The sequence below is a fragment of the Candoia aspera genome, chromosome 7 (assembly GCF_035149785.1).
Source record: "Candoia aspera isolate rCanAsp1 chromosome 7, rCanAsp1.hap2, whole genome shotgun sequence".
In the NCBI taxonomy this organism is placed as follows: domain Eukaryota; kingdom Metazoa; phylum Chordata; class Lepidosauria; order Squamata; family Boidae; genus Candoia; species Candoia aspera.
Genome location: NC_086159.1, coordinates 50,527,480 through 50,533,532, shown reverse-complemented (window position 1 = coordinate 50,533,532; position 6,053 = coordinate 50,527,480).

The window sequence follows — 6,053 nt, the reverse complement described above, 5'->3', positions numbered from 1 at the left end:
TTGAGGACATCGTTTCTTAAATCATTACAGCCAGATTTAGTGATGGGGATAAAACCTAATAAATGGAGTCAAAGCAGTTTGCAGATTTATCTGCTCATGAGGATCCAAGAAGTTGATAATTTGGGGGAATTTTGTGGCAAAATGGTGCCAGTAGACAGCAGAAACTATTATTTCAATTCTTCAAAAACTATTTGCTATGGCTGAGAATTTAGATAAGCTCCCATTTTTTAAAATGCTATTACAGAAAGCAAAATAAAGGAAAAGTGATGGTGTCAATTGGATCCTAAATCAGAATTGTGAAAAAAGAACTCCTGGATAATGCAGCAGGGGAGAGCCCCCCCCCCCCCTTTCAGGTACAAGGGATACCTCATTCTCATGTACTTAAATTAGATGATACAGGAAACTTCACAGAACAATTTTGCCATTTTGTAGCTTACCTATAGCTATGTCAGTTTAATGTCAGTTATGTCATCTAAACTTGTTGGGAAGGACACTAGAGGTGTTGTTTACTTCCCAACAAGGTACTAGTGTTCCAAGCTCCAATTAGTAATTCTAGAATTAAGTTTAAATACAAATTTTGGTTTGATTAACAGTGTGCTCATGCGAAGGGTAAACCAGCTGATGCAAAGGGTAAATCAGGACCTAAAGAGAAAACATCTGCTGTTTCCTGTGAGGATCCTTATTTGGAAAGGGGGGGAAATGTTAAAGCCTTGCTATAAAGGAAAAACTAGGAAGTCCAACTGGACAGTTTGCAGAAAGTGGACCAAATAGTTAAGGACATTTTTTTGTTGTTGTATTCTAGAATTTCATAACCTATTTATTTCAAACAGCTGTGTCAGAGAAGGAACACCAAGAAGTATGGCTTGAGCATTCTTGTGTCTTACTAAGTGATGACTTCAGTGGTCTGATCTCTCTTGAGTTACATCCAGATCTGGGGGAAATGCAATTTTGATACTGGCAACATTATTTACTTACATTGTTCACTCCCTGCAAATCCCTAAGGATCAGAGTCAGTCAATTACACAGCCACTTTATTAGAAAAGAAACAATACTGATCTGGAAAATTTTCATCCTAAGTATAATCAGTGAGTTGTACACCAGGTATCTTTAATGGAAATTAATCAGCTGATGCAATGTATTGGCTGACAAACATGCTGATTTAGTATGGGATGGTCAACATTCAGTGTAATATTTTGCATTATCTAGTTGAAAAAGTAATTGCCTTTAAGGTGTTCTTTATAGAGCTTCATTGACCTAAACGAAATTTATTTTTTCTGTTGGACAGTAGTTATAGACTGCTCCAACCATACAGACTGTGTGTGTGTGTACAATTAAGGGACAATTAAAATAATAATTGCATAGAAGAGTAAAATGCCCCTTCAGAATCTTCATCTTGGGACAAAGAAACAGAATAGCCTTAAGTGCCTTCCAAAATGTCAGTATAGTGGGAGTTACACTTATCTCCAAGGACAATGCTTCACAGAGTGGGGGCCATTACCAAATAGGTCTGCCATCTTATCTCCCCTCTGGTAGCTTCTCTTGGACGTGGAACCTTCAACAAGCTCTCTAGATAACCAAACGGGCCAGAGTCACACTTTCCCAAACAGTCCGTGATATAACAACACTGTATAGGGGTTATAGGTAACAACCAGCTTTTTGTATATGGACGAGAAGCCTATTGGCAACTAATTCAGTGATTGTAAGATTGGTGTGACTCTGCCATAACGGAGTTCCCTGATTAGGAATCTGGCTGTTGCATTCTGTACCAGATGCAGCTTCTGTCAACAATTTGAAACATACCTCCATGTTGCCAAGTCCAGTACTTAGGAGGAAAGAAAAATAAGAGTTTTAGAATGGCCCTTAGAGTCTCCAGGCTTGAATATTATTGAATATCTGTGTGGAGATCTCAAACATGCAGTGCATCCAAGAATATGTCTGAGTTAAAAGAGTTCCTCAAGGAAGAGTGGGAATAAAAAATCCAAAACAAGGATAGGAAGAATCTTGGCTAGCTACAGGAAATGTTTGAAAGCTCTTATTTCTGTCCAAAACAGGTGTTACACAGTACTACCTGAAAGGATGTCCAAACTTCTGCACTGCCATATTCACTATTTTCTTATCTTGAATTTGTAAACAATTGCACACAAATAGTAAGAATGTATTCAAATTTGCAGAAAGATCTTGAGTTTAAGTATTATGCAGTGATTTTGTCAGGTTCTGTTCACTTGAAACATATAATTTTACCAGAGGTGCCTAAATTTTTTTATGCGACTGTAGCTCTAAGACAGAAACTTCAAGCCATTGGGCCACGTACAGCGGAAAAGCTCATCATAACTTACAACAAAACAAAAATGTTAGTCTTGACTAGGAGGCTTGCAAGATATAGGCATTGTCGGAAGATTAATGGTATATGCATGAGGCATTTAAATATTTGGGAGTTACTTTTGCTGTTAAGAGAGAATAAGTAATAGCTGTTACTGACTGGGCCCATAAGGTTGCTAATGCTATTTTGTATTTTGATCAGAGGTGATGTTACAAATGTCTTTAAGGATAAGTTGATCAGATACCTCTTATATGGCTCACAGTTTTTTAGTTAGAAAGATCTAAGACCATTAGAAGCAGTAGAGTCTAAATATCTAAATGCCATGCTCTGCATGCCTTGGAGTGTGGAGGACAGAAGCTCTCTTACCTTTCAAAAATGGTCATTAGCCAGAGTCTCTTATGATCAATGGATGTCCTGTGGCACTTAGGCAAGCTCATTTCTGGAAGCAGAGAGATGGAGCTGAAAAGTATTAAATAGGGATAATTAAGACCTAGCAGGGGAGAACAGCTGTTGATCAGAGAAAGGGCTGTTTAAGGAAGCATCATAAGGATGACTTGGAGATGCGCAAGAGGAAAAAAAATTAGAATTTACAACATCCGTAGAAAGTAAGAATCTCACCACTCAGAAGGCAAAGTGGCAACTTGTGAGTGCTATTGGAAGCCTGAGTGTCTGCAGTATAGGTGATGGGCAGAGAAAAGCTGTAATCAGCAATCCAGCAAGCTGGAAGCCTTGGGGGCTCCAGAAGAGATGGGGTGTGGGGGCACATGTTGTTTTCCCCAGCCCTTTGTTATACAGAGTCCATTATGACAAATGATAAACTGTTGGGACTGTCCTGTTCAGACTATGAGATGGCCAGGCAGAATTACTATTAAATTCTCTATTTACAAATAACTATTTACAACAATGAAAGTCCTTAGAATAGATTAGGCAGTGCAGTTCAATCAAGTCCACCCAGGCAGTGGAGGATAACAAGGCAAGGCTGCAGATTCAGAAGCAGAAGGAGATTGTGGCAAAACAGCAAGGCAGAACTCAGCTAATCCTCTCAATGAGGTGGCAAGACCTGGTGTAGCTAGAGCATGTGGCAAGGAGGAGGCTTGAGGCACACGTCTCAGACTGGGCATGGAAGCTAGACTAGGCTTCACAATGGAGGCTAGGCAAGGCTTGACTGGAGCGTCAAGGCGAGGCTCAGGTCTGGATACAAGGCAGGACTCAGCTGGAATGGCAAGGCTTGGAACTGGATGCAAGGCTGGACTTGGCTGGAACAGTGAGATGAGGCTTGGAACTGGAAGCAAGTCTGTGCTGGGCTGGAACAGCAAGACTAGGCTCGACTGGAGCGGCATGTGAAGGAAGCAGGTCTGCGATGGCAGGACAGGCTGGCTCTGATTCTGCATCGGCTTCAGGCGAGTCTCCTTCCTCTGGTAAGGACTCTTCCGCAGATGCTGCGAGCTCAAAGGATAGGTTGTCTCCGGCAGCTTGCTCTTGGCATGCATGCCTTTTTAAGCAATACTTTCTGTGCTGTTTTTCCTCTGCAGCCAATCGGGCTGCCTTTTGCTTCACATGCTTCTCTGCTCTTCTCTCTCGAGCACTGATTGAAGAATTCAAACCTCCCTCTGAAGTTTGTCCAATCAGTGTCTCTGATTTCTCCTGCTCTGCTGAGTCACTCCTGGTTTCTATTTCCCCAATTCCCTCCCAATAAGTTTCATTTTCCCCTTCTGGCTCAAGATAAGTTTCGTTTTCAGAGTCAGGGTCAGACTCGAACCTCACTGATGACCATAGAAAGGATAAACCAGAAGGCAGCTGCGTGGAATCTACAAAGAACCATAACAAGAAGGAGGAGGGCAGCAAACTAAGATTCCTGCATTCACCCAGAGGAGAGTTCCCACAGAGACTGTTGGGAGAAGGGTGGAGACTGAGGAACAGGAGATAGACAGCTGTTGTATTCTTAACTATTGTAACTGTCATTGACAGTGTGAGAATCAGTCTCAAATCCCAAAACTTCAATGTTTTAAAAAATAGCATAGATACAGTAAGAACATGCAGTGTTTAGCATGTGAACATCCAGAGTATCTTATAATATACATTTGTACAGTATATACAAATTTTGTAATAATTTCTGCCTGATTGCCATAATCCCTTATAGAAAAGAAGCTATGACAGAACCTCTCCAGTTCTTACTGCATCTGGAACCTGGACCAGCTTCTTTAGAAGCTTGCATGTTGCCTGTAATTTAAAATTTTGCTTACGAGCAGGTTCCTAATTAATTGGGTAAGTGCTATTAAAAATAGTAGTGCTGGTTTGAACATTGTAAAAGCAAATGCTGGAATAAAGCCAATGCTACAAGTTAAAATGGCTGTGTGAATGTGAAAAGTTTAAAATCTGTATTAAGCAAGGTCAAACAAGTTCAAGTAAGCAAAAATAACTGCATTTCTGCAATATAAGACTATCATGTTATATACTGAAGAGTTAGTAAATTTTAAAGAAGGGATAGTCACAGAATGTGATTCAGAATTGGTCTTAAAGGCAATTTCTGGGGAGTTTTTAAAAAGTCTATCATATCTTTTAAGGAATTAGAATTGTGAGTCTAATTAGTGGAAAATTGATTACTGTGGTTTGACTTTAAAATGATAGTCTTTTCATCTGAAACTTCACACAAGCAGAAACTGGCTAGTTTTGTAAAAGTGAGTTTTCAGGGGAAAGGGAAGTAAAGGTGAGGGGGCATCAAATGGACTATGCAGTAGGGACCAGAAAATGAAAAATTCCAATCCTGTCTATCAGATTGCTTCACGTGCACATTGGGAAGAGATCATGAATTAGGTGTCAAATGTATGGGTCAGATTAAATAGGTTCAATGTGCCAGCAAGACATTAACTAGAGAACATGCATAACATCAACCTAAGGAACAGATTTAGTATGCTTAATTTATGCACAAGAGCACCTGAGAAACTATGGAAATAGATAAGGGACACTGTGAAAACCAAATTAGAAAAAATATTCCTGAATGTTCAAAGTGAAGATGATCCAAGTGGCTTTCAGAGCAAACTATAATTATGAGAGGGAAAGTCTGAGGAATAAAGCGCTTAATATTTAGGACAGATGATGTCCTAAATATCCAAAGCTTGATGTGGGAAATCCAGATTTCCCACATCAAGAAAGCAACAAAAATGAAAGGTCTCTCAATTAAGAATGTCCAAAAATAGAATAATATATATAAAAAAGAAAAATGGCATATCTTTGAAAGATCAGAAAAATCACTAAATTGATAGTAATGGTAGGAATATCAAAAGTAATAATACAGATCTGCTTGAGGCAAATGAGGTCAAAAGAAGATGGAAGGACTATTCTGAAGGCCTTCACAAATGGGATTACAGAATTACAGAAACATTTGTAGTGAGAGAATATATTCAGGAACTGATTCTGTTAGAAAGTGAGGTATGACAGCAATAGACCAGATGTCAAATGGGGAAAAAAAACTAACCACAACAATCCAGATAAACAGTTGGCTTATCAGTTGCAAAAAGAGAAAGAACTTATTACTTCTATTTTGGATAGTAACAGGGGAGATAAATCAATTTGTTAAAAATAATTCTAGATTATACAACAAACCTGGAACAGAATGAAGAGTATTTAAACAATATAAAACTTACTGATCAGCAAAAGGAAGCTTTTAATCAACCAATTACAAAAGATGGAACAAAAGCACTACAGAAATTGAAATAGAATAAATCTCCAGGTT